The sequence below is a fragment of the Gopherus evgoodei genome, chromosome 1 (assembly GCF_007399415.2).
Source record: "Gopherus evgoodei ecotype Sinaloan lineage chromosome 1, rGopEvg1_v1.p, whole genome shotgun sequence".
Taxonomy (NCBI): domain Eukaryota; kingdom Metazoa; phylum Chordata; order Testudines; family Testudinidae; genus Gopherus; species Gopherus evgoodei.
In genome coordinates, this window is record NC_044322.1 from 37458566 (window position 1) to 37473215 (window position 14650).

The window sequence follows — 14650 nt, forward strand, 5'->3', positions numbered from 1 at the left end:
CACAGCCTAAGTCTGAGTTAGCTGACTCAGCCAGACTGGCTACACCACAGATCTTTTATCACTGTGTATACACATACCCTCTATTAACACAACATGCTTTAGACAGGGCCTCATAAATTCTGCAATTCTAAAAAGATCATGGAATCTATATCTTGCCATTCTATAAAATTAACAACATGCCCTCTCCCAGAATACTGTGCTTAGTTTTGGTTACTTTATCTCAAAAAGGATATAGCAGAAATAGAGGAGGGTCAGAGATGAGTAAAGAGAATAGACAAACTTCTATGAAGAAAAAACTGAGCCTATGTAATCTTAGAGATGATGAATACATGGGTAAATGATAAAAATATACAAAATAATGAGTGGCATAGAACAGTAGATCTATTCATCATCTCTCATAATGCCACTATAAAAGAGCAATCAAAACTGAAAGGTTTAATTCAGATTCAAAACTGATAAGGGAAACAGATTGTGCACAACTACAATAAACAACATGATGTAGGACAAGGTCCTTGCCAGAAGTATTTACAATCTAAGTTCCTTCATATCCAACCACCATACATGTGAAAATGAGAATTTATTCCTTTAATTTATAAAGAGGCACCTGCCACACCACCTGCTTCACCTCAAAAAATCAGCATCTACTCTGTCTTTTGCAAAAGTGTGTTTCAGAGATATACATGCCATCTGCAGACAAGGAAACACTCCAAAAGGGGCATATATCAGAAGTCCTCCAAATCCACTTCTAGTTGAACATACCATAATCAATCAATCAATCACAGTGATCCGTTTCACTAGTCTATTCAGAGTTCACTAATGGAGCAAGGAAGATTATATTGAAATGAGTTCATGGTCAAGTCTTAAATTTCACAGCATTTTTAAATTAAATGGAAGAGGCATCCATCAGCTCTGAACAGATGTGACATATGAAATCACCTGCCCTAGAGTGGACCTTTCACAGCACAGACAAAGTCTGATGATGAGGCAGGAAGACAATGGGGACCATGCTCGGTGTGACATGCACTTCAACTAGGGTTGCCAACGTTGTAACATTTAAAAACCAGACATTCCAGCAGGAGTGCTGGAACCTACCCTTTTCCCTGAAGACCTGCCCTGCCCTTTCCCCCGAGGCCTTACCCCTGGCCCCACCTCTTCCCCCGAGGCCGTGCTCCTGCCCTGCCCCTTCCCACTGAGGTTTCATCCCCCATTCACTCCTCTTTCCCCCACCCTCCATCACACATTGCTTTTCCCCTCTCTCCTCCCTCCCTGTGTGAGTTGGGAGGGACACGCCTGCAGAGCTGGGGTTGGGAGCTGCAGCCGCCAGATACAGGTAGGAGGTGGCCCTGGCTGAGTAAGGGCTGGTGCAGGTGATGACTCAGAGCCTCCCTACCTGCAGTAACTGGACTTTGGGTGTCTGATCAGACACCGTCAGGTCCCCTTTTCAACCAGACTTTCTGGTCGAAAACTGGACATCTGGCAACCCTAATTTCAATGAGTAGCAGTATAATACTTTTAACCTAATTTTTATAAAGTCTATGTATTGATATTTTATGAGATATACATTTGACCAAAAAAAAAATGTATGTATATACAGGTCTATAGCATGATTGTAGAGAATGAATATATGATGTGAAGGGAAAGTTCTCAGTAATGAAACAAAAGTATTATTTGAAGAGTGTTGCATTAAGATATCTGGCTACTTGACATATCTTACAATGCACAGATGTGTTCTTCGTACTTTTATGTAAAATTGCCAGTTAGAACATTTTACACACCGCTTATCAACATGTGTCCAGTAAATCTGATCAACTATGAAAAAAACATTTCATTGAGCAACATGTTTAGAGATTTCTCCTGTAGGTATGAGGTGCAATAAGAGAATACATAAACATGGTCAGACTAGAGCAGTTTTTCATAATGTGTTTATATCAACCTTCCCTTCATCCCCTCAACACCAACAAGACATATTTCCATAGTGGCATGACTCTAAGTAAGGCTATATTCTTGACCTAGCACTGTCTACACTGGGGGTTGGTTGGCTTAACTATGCAGCTCAGGAGTGTGGATTTTCCACATCCCTTAGTGATGCAGCTGAGTCAATTTAAATTTTTAGTGTAGACTTGGCTTAAGTATAATTTATGCATCACTTCTGGTGCACGGAAATCCTTTTATAGTCTCAATTTTTGAACCTTTGGGGCAAAAAGAGGAATAATATTAATCTCAAGATTAAAAAAGAAAAAATCCACAATACTTATTTGGCATTAAAACACTGTCAGTTTTCCAAATTTAATAGCAGCTGGGGGAAAAAGTATGTTAGCAATTTCCTACAATATTCTTCTGGGAGTTCTAAGCAGGAACATTCCATACAACTGGCATATCCAGAAAAAAAGGAAAAAAAAGTTGAACAATTTTAGCAAAAGTAATTTTATACATTGTTTATTGTCCACAATAGTTCAAATGAACTGAGAATGTACAGCATTTTAAAATAAGTTTTTCAGAAAGATAAACAGATGAGTTTACTTTTTTGCCATTTTTATTCTCCAAGTCAAATCATGGCCTTCAGAGATAAACAATCCATTTTTTAAAAAAAAAAGTTTCTTCTTCTTTAGTACCCCTTTCAGGCAAGTTTTTGGATTAAAAGGTGGCAAGAGGAGAAGGATTAGATTTTTATTTGCAGGACAGCTCAACTAGAGACCCCTATGGAAAAAGGTGCAGGTATTCCAGTTGGAAAGAAAAAAAAAATAGTGACAGATGTGCAGAATGATAACCATGAAGTTATGAAACAAAAGCCAGACATTTGACACCCCACAGATTATTTGTCATTTGTTTCTACAAAACTGTATGCTTCAACAGTCATTTTGAGGTTGCTGAGGAGCCTGGAAAAACACTGGCTACTGAACACCTGATTTAAATAAAAGTTGTCAGAGTTAATTAAATCTTTTAAATAGAAAAAAAAAAGGCAGCTTGCACAGCCAAATAATTGGATTGTGGGATTTTAGGAAAGTTGCTATTTCAAGTGAATTACTTAAGTGGTTCTATTTTTGTTATTTATTTGATTTTGATGCGCACATCAACATCTCAGGCCTACCAGAGTGATTGCTGTAGAAATGCACCCAAGTATGGAAGACTTCTCTCCAATTCCAAGGCATGGTCTATACTAGAAAATGTTGGACGCATTTTGTGCTGCGGTTACAGCTACACTATTTTAAAAATTAAATTATTAATGTGTATTCACAAAAAAAGTATTTTTAGAACATATTTCTACCAGATTTGAATTCATACTTGTTTGAATCATTTTGTGAAATGTTTTTTCTGATCTATATTAGCACTTACACCTTTTTAAAAACTGGTATAGCTGTGATCAGTGTTGAAAACGTGCACAAAATTTACTGGTGTAAGCAAGACACAAGTGACTACAGTAGAAAGTCAAAAGATAAAAATGGACTTTTGGCCCTTCTGATAATTTAGAGAACATGTCTATGCACAATTTATGAATTCTGGTTGATCTTATAAAATTGCTGTATTATTAAGTGCCTCAATGTATGTGGAATCCAACATCTGCTGTCACACTTATCTCCCAGACCATGGATAATAGGTTTGTTAAACTTTGATGGCTCCCATTCAAATGAGAGCACCTCAGGACAATAGGATGGTTGAGGCCTACTAAAATCAGTTTTCTCCAGCTCCTCTGCAGGGGATTGGAGTCCAGAAGCAGACTGGAGATACCAGGAATCATTGCTAGGATTTACAAACACAGAAGAACTGTGAGGAAAGACTCACAAGAGGCATGCTTTCATATCAGAGGGGATCATTTCTGACTGAGGTAATAGCCAAGGGCAAAGGAAACTGGCTGCACAAGAAAGACTCGATGGTACACAGAGAAGTGATGTGCATGAGAAGGTATCCTGGACTCCTTAGAGTTTGATCTAAGCCCAAAGAATGCTTCAGAATAGTGAGGAAACACAGGCAGGGAAATGCAGGCACTGGCAGAGGCATTTATTTTATCTAGATCTGTATTTTTTTTTTTGCTAGCTAAAGTAAACTGCATTTGATTTTTGGGACCCTTACAAAGTGTATATTGTGTGTTTGCTTTCACTATTACATGTCCCAGAAGAGATGAACTGTAAAGGAGGGAGGGATAGTTCAGTGGTTTGAGCATTGGCCTGCTAAACCCAGGATTGTGAGTTCAAGAGGGGGCCATTTAGGGATGGGGGAGGGGAGAGTCAGGGACAGCCTTGGTCCTGCTATTGAAGGCAGCAGACTGGACTCAATGACCTTTCATGGTCCCTTCCAGCTCTATGAGATCAGTGTGTGTGTATATATTATATTATATTATATAAATAAATAAATGAATGAATGAAAGAAACAGGTCCTGGGGATCCAGCACAGCTTTGCCATAGGGGTCCCATTTCTGTGAAGGGGTAAAAAGCAAAGCATCTGTGCCCAAGAAATATGCCAGAGAGGCCAAAGACAGTAAATGCTAAAGCCTACTCAGACTAAAGGAAGGTTAAGAAAACATGGATCTAGCCTGTTGGAATATAAACACAGCAGCCTAGTGAGTGTCCAGCTGGGGAAGCTCTACCAGGGCAGTGTGACAGCCCTGAAAGCAGATCTGCTCTTCCCCTAAGTCTGCTCAACTGTATAATAGCCTTAAATTGTTTGGAAACAATTCTTGCTCTCTCCACCCAACCACACCATGAAAGTTAAAGCTTTTACTTTAGATTAACTTTCATAATGGCATTTCAACTGCTATTGGAAGTTCCAGTCCAAACATAATTTTAAAATGCATAAGCTAACATATCTTGGATACTAATTCATTTTTTGGAGTTCACAATGCCTGCTCTTATTATTTCCTGGTCTTTGCCAAAAAAACACTGTATGCCTTACTGGGCCTGCTACTTGGAATCAGTTACCTCCAAACAAGTTCTGCACTGACTGTGATATGTAACAGTAAGAACCACCATCCCCGCTTATCTTGATTCTGCTCTCTGACCCCAAAAGTTCAGAGCAGATAAAAAATATGGACCGTTATATGGTAGTCCCAAAAGCAAAACTGAGAACTGTTACAGATATGCTCCAGCTGTCCACCAATCCCCATCTCAATTATGGTTTACAGAGCTGGTGTCTGTGTTTATAATTCTTTAAAAGTTTTAGAAAAATAAAGTGTGTAGCCAAATAATCTGGATTATAAAAGAGATCTTTACATTTTGGAATTAATAAAAATGTGTTCACTTTTCAACATTTTTGATAGATACCATACACTATTTCCAAGTTCGTTTTCATCAGACAGCATACCTGTGTAACTCCTGCTCTCCACTCTTGTTCAAGACACTTCTCCTCTATTGCGTTTCCTTCTCTTTTCATTGACTCAACTCTAACCTTCCAATGCATCCATTCTGGACTGCACCTCTTTTTCCCTCTCCCATAATCTGAATGGAAACTAATGACTTGCCAATGCTGCATTTAGATGGCAGTGACACAGAATGAGCAATAGTTTCATCTATCTGGGTATTAGGACTGAAAGCAGGAGGTTCTACATCCAAAGACGTCACATATCAGATAGGTCTTGCATCAGTGGCATTTCTGTGTCTTCAAAGGCCTCTGTTTGGGCAGCAGATTTGTGTAACTAAAATATGAGTGTTCAACATAGTAGTGATAACCACTCATATATGGCGCAGAAACATGGCCGTCAAAACAGCTGAGAGGAAATGAAACAGTTTTCAGTGTCTAATGTACCAGTGTAGTCTTAGCATCCTTTGGTTTGATTTTGTTCCAAAGTGCAGACACAGTTTAGACAATTCCAGCAAGCTGCAGTCTTGCTTCACTTGAGAACAAGATGACTACAATCGTGAGATGATGTCCAATGTGCCAAAGACAGTACACTTCTTCTTCGAGTGATTGCTCATATCCATTCCAGTTAGGTGTGTGCGCACCGCGTGCACATTCGTCGGAGAAACATTTACCCTAGCAACACTCGGCAGGTTGGCTGGGCACCCCCTGGAGTGGTGCCGCTATGGCGCCAGATATATACCCCAGCCGACCCGGCCACCCTTCAGTTCCTTCTTACTGCCTGTGTCGGTCGTTGGAACAGTGGAGTGCGGCTTAGCTGACCTCTACCTTCCCTAGCTAATCGTAGTTCTCTTCTAGTTGTTATATCCATAGTTGTTGATTGTTAAAATTTAGTTATAATTCATAGTTTAGTTGTTAGTTAGTAATTGTTTGCGGGGTTCGGGGGGTAGACCCTTCCCTGCACCCGGTGCCAGAGCTCATGCCTGGCTCACCGGGTTTCAAGCAGTGCTCGGCCTGTCATAGGCCAATGCCAACAGGAGATCCACACGACTCCTGTTTGAAGTTCCTCGGGGAATCGCACTTATCTGCTAAGTACCCAATTTGCAAGGCTTTTAAGCAGAGAACTAAGAAGGAGCGGGACATCAGGTTAAAGCAGCTCCTCATGGAAGCGGCCCTGACACCTTCACCACTGAGCACGAGCCGTCGGTGAGCAGAGGCACCCCTACGGCACTGGGCATCACCAGTACGCCTAAGGACTCCCGGCACCAGCCACCACCAGCCCCGAAATAGACTGTGCCACTCCCTCTCCCCGAGGTCGAAGACGGCGAAGGGTCAGACGGCCCCAACACCAGCGTCACAGCCAGAGACTGCGCCTAGGTCGGACTGCCCAGCACCAATACCTGCCGCGGCGCTGCCGAAACCAGCACCGTCGACTCCAGCCCCACGACTACAATCCATGGGCAAGCCAACCCTGACCAGACCGCCGTCTGTCAACGTAGCAGACCGGCACCGCTCAAGGTCACAATCCCACAGGTGCTCTAGGTCAAGACATCGCTCTCACTCTCGACGCCACTCCCAGTCCCGGCACCGTTCCACTCCACGGCACCGGTCGGACTCTCGCTCCCCGACCCGCTACTTGCGGTACCGTTCCAGTTCCCGGCACCGACCCAGGCACCGTACCTCCCGGAGCAGATCACAGCGTAGAGACTCAAGATCCCAGTCGACCTCCCGGCACCGGGCTGATCGCAGGTCCCGGTCTAGTTCCCTGTACTGCTCTGCGTACCAGCACTGGTCCCCACGGTCGAGGGGTGCGAGATCCGTCGGGACTTCGGCTGCAGGCTTCTCTGCTTCTCCATGGCCATCCAGACAGACATCCGTATCCTCCCATGCAGACAGCTATTATGACTAGGACCATGATATGGAGGTGCCTACGGGGGGTTTTCAGGACTCTGGCCTCAGGACATAGGACCTCAACAGTGGTCCTTTTGGACACCCTGGGCATACCATCAAGCCCAGGGTGCTCCCCTAGTCCAGACCCGCTCTGCTGCCTCAGAACATCGGGCACCAGAGGCCACCATTTCCTGCCCCCCGGCGGTTGAGTCGGAGGAGCACGTGACACATCCTCCGGACTCCCCAGGACAGCTGGAGCAGGAACCGTCCTAGGAGAAAGAGGCCATACAGGACCCTCTCATTCCCAGGGTATCATCTTCCTCCTTCACCGGACGAGGCTGTGGCAGGGACCTCATCATCAGGGCCCCCGCCGATAGACCTCAGGGCCCATCAGGACCTCCTTCGCAGGGCGGCTCTCAATATCAACCTCCCAGTGGAGGAAGTCCCAGAAGTCGAAGACCCCGTAGTGAGCATTCTCACCGCCGATGCTCCCACCCGGGTGGCACTGCCGTTTATTAAGACTATCCAGGCCACTGCCGACACCCTCTGGCAGTCTCCAGCCTCCATTCCACCGATGGCAAAGGGAGTTGAGAGAAAGTACATGGTACCCTCTCGGGGGTATGAGTACTTGTACGTTCTTCCTCCTCCCTCCTTCTTAGTTGTCCAGTCGGTCAACGAAAGGGAGCGCCATGGCCAGCAGGCGCCTGCCCCAAAGTCCAAGGAGGCCAGGCAGATGGATCTCCTGGGTCGTAAGGTGTACTCAGCGGGGGCCGTACAGCTCCGAGTGGCCAACCAGCAGGCTCTACTGAGCCATTATAACTATAACACCTGGGCAGAAGTGGGTACGTTCACAGAGCTGCTACCCCCGGACTCACGCCAGGAATTTAGCGCGTTCCTGGAGGAAGGGAAGAAAGTGGCCAGGACCTCTCTCCAGGCCTCCCTAGACACGGCCGACTCAGCGGCCAGAACTTTGGCCTTGGGCATCACCATGAGGCGTATCTCCTGGCTCCAGGTCTCTAACCTGCCTCCTGAGCTGCAGTACACCATCCAGGACTTACCCTTTGATGGCAAGGGTTTGTTCCCGGAAAAGACTGATCCCAGGTTGCAGAGCCTGAAGGATAATAGGGTCATCATGCGCTCATTGGGAATGCATACCCCCGTAACCCAACGTAGACCCTTCAGACCCCAAACACACCGCCCGTACTTTATGCCTCGGCACAGGCAGGACCTCAGTAGAAGGTGCGGGCGGGGTGGCCGTAGACGCCAGTCCGGTCCCCAGGGGGGCCGAAACCACGGGCCCTCTAAGGCACCACCGGGGCCTAAGTCCAACTTTTGAAGGTGCGCCTGGGGATGGCGAACCAGTCTCAAGACAGGATCCTTCCCCTCCTTTCTCCAACCGTCTCTCCTACTTCCTCCCGGCGTGGTCCCAATTGACTTCGGATCTTTGGGTTCTACGCACAGTGAAGCAAGGATACCACCTCCAATTTGCTTCATCCCCGCCCTCCCGCTCCCCATCCCGGTCCCTCTCCAGGGACCCCTCTCACGAGCAAGTCCTCTTACAAGAGGTTCAGTCTCTCCTCGCCGCGGTAGCCATAGAGGAGGTACCTTTAGACAAGAGGGGGAAGGGGTTTTACTCCCGCTATTTTCTGATTCCCAAGTCCAAGGGAGGCGTCAGACCTATCCTAGACCTGCGAGGACTCAACAAATGGATGCTCAAGTTGAAGTTCCGCATGGTCTCCCTGGGAACTATTATCCCGTCCTTGGATCCTGGAGACTGGTATGCCGCCCTCGACATGAAGGATGCATGCATACTTCCACATTGCCATCTTTCCACCACACAGGAAGTACCTTTGCTTTATGGCCAACCACCAGCACTTCCAATTCACAGTCCTCCCCTTCGGCCTCTCCACGGCCCCAAGGGCGTTCACGAAGTGCGTGGCCGTCGTCGCCACCCACCTCTGCCGGCAACAGATATATGTGTTCCCATATCTGGACAACTGGCTCATCAAGGGGACCTCTCAGACTCAGGTTCGACAGTATGTCGGCATAATCACGGACCTATTCTCCCAGTTGGGCCTACTCCTCAACACCGAGAAAATCCACCCTGGTCCCCACACAAAGGCTGGACTTCATAGGGACAACGCTGGATTCCACTGAAGCCAGGGCCTACTTGCCTCAGCCCCACTTCCAGGCGATCATATCGATCATCCGAGGTTTGCAGGCCTCCCCAATCACCTCAGCTCGCACCTGCCTCGGCCTCCTGGGGCATATGGCCGCATGTACTTATGTGACCAAGTATGCCAGACTCTGCATGCAACCCTTTCAAACGTGGCTCCATTTGGTCTTCCACCCGGGCAGGGACCCTATAGACGTCCTGGTGACAGTTCCCCCGAGCCCCCTCCGCTCCCTCGATTGGTGGCTAGCTCCATCCCTGGTATGTGCAGGGATGCCATTTCCATCCACAGCCGCCGTCGCTGGCCTTAACGACGGATGCGTCATCCCTCGGTTGGGGGGCCTATCTAGATCACCTGCGTACCCAGGGCCTTTGGTCGTCCCAGGAGCTGACGCTCCACATAAACGTCCAGGAGTTGAGAGCAGTCCACCTCGCATACCAGGCGTTCCAGCAACATCTTCACAGCCATTATGTTTCGGTGTTCACAGACAACACAACAACTATGTACTATATCAACAAACGGGGGAGACCCGCTCGTCTCCCCTGTGTCAAGAGGCCATTCAACTCTGGGACTTCTGTATAGCCCACTCGACAAACCTAGGGGCGTCCTTTCTCCCGGGGGTCCGGAACTCTCTGGCGGATCAGCTCAGCCGGTCCTTCCTATGTCACGAATGGTCAATAAGGCCAGACGTCATCCATTCGATCTTCCGGAGGTGGGGATTTCCTCTCATAGACCTGTTTGCCTCCCGCTCGAACAGGAAGTGCCAGGAGTTCTGCTCCTTTAAGGGTCTCTCTCCGGGGTCGATCGCATTCCTCCTGTCGTGGAGGCACCACCTGCTGTATGCCTTCCCTCCGTTTCCTCTGGTGCACAAGGTCCTGTTAAACCTCCACAGGGACAAAGCGCATCTGATCCTGATTGCGCCTGCATGGCCCAGACAGCACTGGTACACCACCCTGCTAGGTCTGTCCATGGCCACCCCAGTTCCCCTCTCCCTCCTTCAAGACGTGATCATGCAAGACCACGGCAGGCTTCGCCACCCAGACGCGTGAGCCCTCCACCTCACGGCGTGGCTCCTGCATGGCTAAACACAGCAGAGTTACGCTGTTCCGCTCTGGTACAGCATATTCTCCTCAGTAGCAGGAAGCCTTCCACCTGCTCCACGTATTTGGCAAAGTGGAAACGCTTCTCTTGCTGGTGCGCAACATAGGGCGTTACTTCCTCGGAGGCCTCAATTCCCATGGTCCTAGACTACCTCTGGTACCTTAAGCAGCAGGGCCTGGCGACATCCTCTCTGAAGGTGCACTTAGCGGCTATATCCACTTTCCAGCCAGGCGAGGGTGGTCACTCCATGTTCTCCCACCCCTTGGTCTCTCAGTTCATTAAGGGCCTAGAGCGCCTCTATCCCCCTGTACGTCGCCCTGGCCCTACCTGGGATCTCAATTTGGTCCTAAACAGACTAATGCACCCACCCTTTGAGCCAACAGCGACTTGCTCGTTCCTGTACCTATTGTGGAAAACAGTTTTCCTGGTGGCCATTACATCGGCCAGGCAGGTCTCCGAGCTGAGAGCGCTCACTGTGGACCCACCGTACACTGTTTTTCATAGGGACAAGTACAACTGCGAACTCATCCGGCGCTCCTCCCTAAGGTAGTGTCTGCCTTCCATACCAACTAAGACATCTTCCTCCCGGTCTTCTTTGCGAAGCCCCACTCTTCTCGGCGGGAGCAGCAGCTACACTCCTTAGATGTACGCAGAGCGCTCGCTTTCTATATTGAGCGGACGAAGCCCTTCCGGAAGTCTCCCCAGCTGTTTGTGGCAGTCGCAGAATGGATGAAAGCTCTGCCAGTCTCCTCCCAGAGGATCTCCTCCTGGGTGACTGCATGCATCCGCACATACTATGACCTAGCTCATGTCCCTTTGGGCCACCTCACAGCGCACTCTACCAGAGCTCAGGCGTCATCAGCCGCCTTCCTCGCACACGTGCCTATCCAGGAGATATGCCGTGCAGTGACCTGGTCATCGGTCCACACTTTCACCTCGCACTACGTGCTGGTCCAGCAATCTAGAGATGATGCAGCCTTTGGCGCAGCAGTTCTGCGTACTGCCACATCTCACTCCGACCCCACCGCCTAGGTAATGCTTGGGAATCACCTAACTGGAATGGATATGAGCAATCACTCGAAGAAAAGACAGTTACTCACCTTTGTAACTGTTGTTCTTCGAGATGTGTTGCTCATATCCATTCCAAACCTACCCTCCTTCCTCACTGTCAGAGTAGCCAGCAAAAGGAACCGAAGGGTGGCTGGGTCAGCTGGGGTATATATCCGGCGCCATAGCGGCGCCACTCCAGGGGGCGCCCAGCCGATCCGCTGAGTGTTGCTAGGGTAAAAGTTTCTCCAACGAACGTGCTCGCAGCGCGCACACACCTAATTGGAATGGATATGAGCAACACATCTCGAAGAACAACAGTTACAAAGGTGAGTAACCGTCTTTTTGGCAAAGGTTTATAGACTGAGGTAAAAGGAAGTACAGCACAAGGCCAACCATGAATGAGACTGGAAGATGGAATTTTGAGGGATTTAAGAAACATAAATCCTCCCACACTGACTCTTGCCAAAGACATAAAAGGGACTGTTCAAGATGGAAATCCATTCTGTGTCCCATCACAGCTACATCATAGCCATGTGAATCTTCTGCTGTGCCTGATCTCTATGAAACTTGTCCCTTTCATTTCCTCTGGGTGTATTAATCTAAAGTGACAAGGAAGAAGAGGAACACAATGAATAACTAAAGGCAGAAAGATCAGAGTGGAATGAAACTGGAATCCAATTGGTAACGGTTTAAGAATTAAACTGGAAAACTTAATGAAGGATGAAAAACAATGATAAACTTATTTACTGGAAAACATGTCTCAGACTCAATCACACAGCACCAGTCCTTTAAAAAAATAAATCAGAATTTCTTCTTGTGAGTTCTCTTTAATGTGTGTATAAGATTAGTTTCAAATTCAGGCTGATCTTTAAGTACTCTGGAATGGCTATGTGCCTCTGGAAGGAACGAAAGCAGGATCATCTGCTTGAACTTTGGCTGGTATTGTTCCCTGAAGTTTTGGGGGTGCTTAAGGAGTTTCATGCAAAGTGGATCCATGGCCTCATGATTGGTGTTATCTCGGGTTCTCAGACTGGGGATCGGGACCCCTCAGGGGGTCACGAGATTATTATATGGGGGGTCGTGAACTGTCAGCCTCCACCCAAACCCTGTTTTGCCTCCGGCATTTATAATGGTGTTAAATATATTTTAAAGTGTTTTTAATTTATAAGGGGGAGAGGGTCGCACTCAAAGGCTAGCTATGTGAAAGGGGTCACCAGTACAAACGTTTGAGAACCACTGTGCTATTTAGTGAGGAGATACTGGATCACTCTAACAATTCCATTCTTCTCTCTCTCAGAGAACCAAGAAAGTAGTCTTGGGAAATTGCCCCAAGACTGTCTCATGTGGCAGTACTGCAGGGCTCTGCTCTGGTGCTCTCCAGTCCAGCATATGTCAGAAGCTGAAAGTGGGGAGGATAAGGAGCTACAATCTGCAGTGTCTCCTGTCTGCAGACCACACTCATTTCTAGTCCAGACATCTGTTGCAGTTAATAGTCTTAGCCAATGTCTTGCTGGAACATTAAACAAAAATCAATTCACCTGTGTTAAATAAAAGTATTCTCAAGATGGGAAGAAAGAGAAAAATGATACACCTGAGGATCACTATCAGTGTTCAGCCTCGCAGTAATGGATGCAGGAATCAAAAAGGGAGCAGGACAAAAATGGCTTTACTGCCACCTTTACAGCTTCCTATTTTGGGGACTGGTCGGTTATTCACTGAACGCAAGTTAAAACACCTTCAGAGTGACTTTAGCCTTCACTCAGCTACTACTTGTCCTAAGGGACTGTCCCAGAAGCTGGGAATTGCCTCATTATCCTTGTGTCTTTTATGCCAGGCATTGCAAGGAGTGGTGATGTAGAGCCACTATGCTGACGCTACAACCTCTGGGGATTCATCAGATCCATGAACAATGCAAAAGGGCCGTAAACAACCTGAGAATTAATGTTATTGTCTGTACACAATTGACCTTTCTTTATTCTAAGGTTAGTCCCCACTCTACCTAGTCACAGTTTTTAACAAGACAAGCAATATATTCACTAATACAGTGAAAGTTTTATAACAATTATAACAATGGCAGTCAACAGAATATAAATGTTATGATGTCCCCTATCTGTGTATGCTTTGGATTATTTAAAGTAGATGCCATCCTGTCTGGGTGTTTCTGGATCCAGATGTTGTTTTGCTATTGCAATACAAACCAAAAGCCACTGTAGCGCCATAAAGACAACCAGAGTAGACTGTTTTCAGCTTCAGACTCCGGTATCTTCTAGGGCAGAATTGATTCATTGTGGTTGGTGGGACTAACAAACAGTAATATTAATCCTAGACTATATAAGTCATCAGGGGCAACTTTTGCGTATCTTCTGCCATGCAGCTTCCTTTAGGAGAATTTCTTTCCTAGTTTGTTCTCTTGAGGAAGGGCGTAGCACAGTGGTGGGCTACCTGCGGGCCTACCACTCCCTCAGTGAGTCTTTGGGTTTCCTGCCTGAAGTGAATATTGTAGTTGCACGAGTTTTCGCATTGCCATCTCATGTCCTAGAAACAGGTGGTGGAAAACAGTTTGTCTAGATGTCAGAGAAAGCTCTCTTCTGTACATTTGCCACGGGAAGAATTCTGTCTGGTAATTAGGTCATCTGTCTCTCCACTAAAATGTGGAGCCAAAAAGCACATCATAAAATGTTTGTTGGAATGAAGAGAATTAGTTTGGAAAAAAAGAAAAAGCAAAAATAAAAACTACAGATCTGTGAATTAGTCCTCAGTTCACCAATTTGTCCAAATGGATCAGTCTGTCTACAGAGAATGCTTAGCTGAATTTTTGTTTTAATACCCAGGTCACACAGCAACAGTGAAAGTCATGAGCAGAAGGTGACTGATCAGACTAAAAAAGAGTTACATTTTAACTCCAACCCTTATTATTAGATTTGACATAATGCTGTTTTAATAACAATGAAAACAACTGTATAAAAAAAAATCTACATACACAGAAAGCGGAGTAAATGTAAATATTTTCAAAGCCAAAACTTCAGGCTATAAATATCTTTTCACTCAATAAGCTGAAATGGATACCATGTATTTAAAGTTGTGAAACAAATGCACATCTATAAGTAATATCTAAGTCTATAATTAATTACTACATCATGGTCCTA

The 14650-nt window shown here is 46.5% G+C and overlaps 1 protein-coding gene across 2 annotated transcripts in view; it reads right to left on the reverse strand.

The window, feature by feature from the left end:
• Nucleotides 1-14650, reverse strand: part of MICU2 (mitochondrial calcium uptake 2) — a 265922-nt gene that overhangs the window by 236145 nt on the left and 15127 nt on the right. The gene's annotated exons all lie outside the window — the stretch shown is intronic.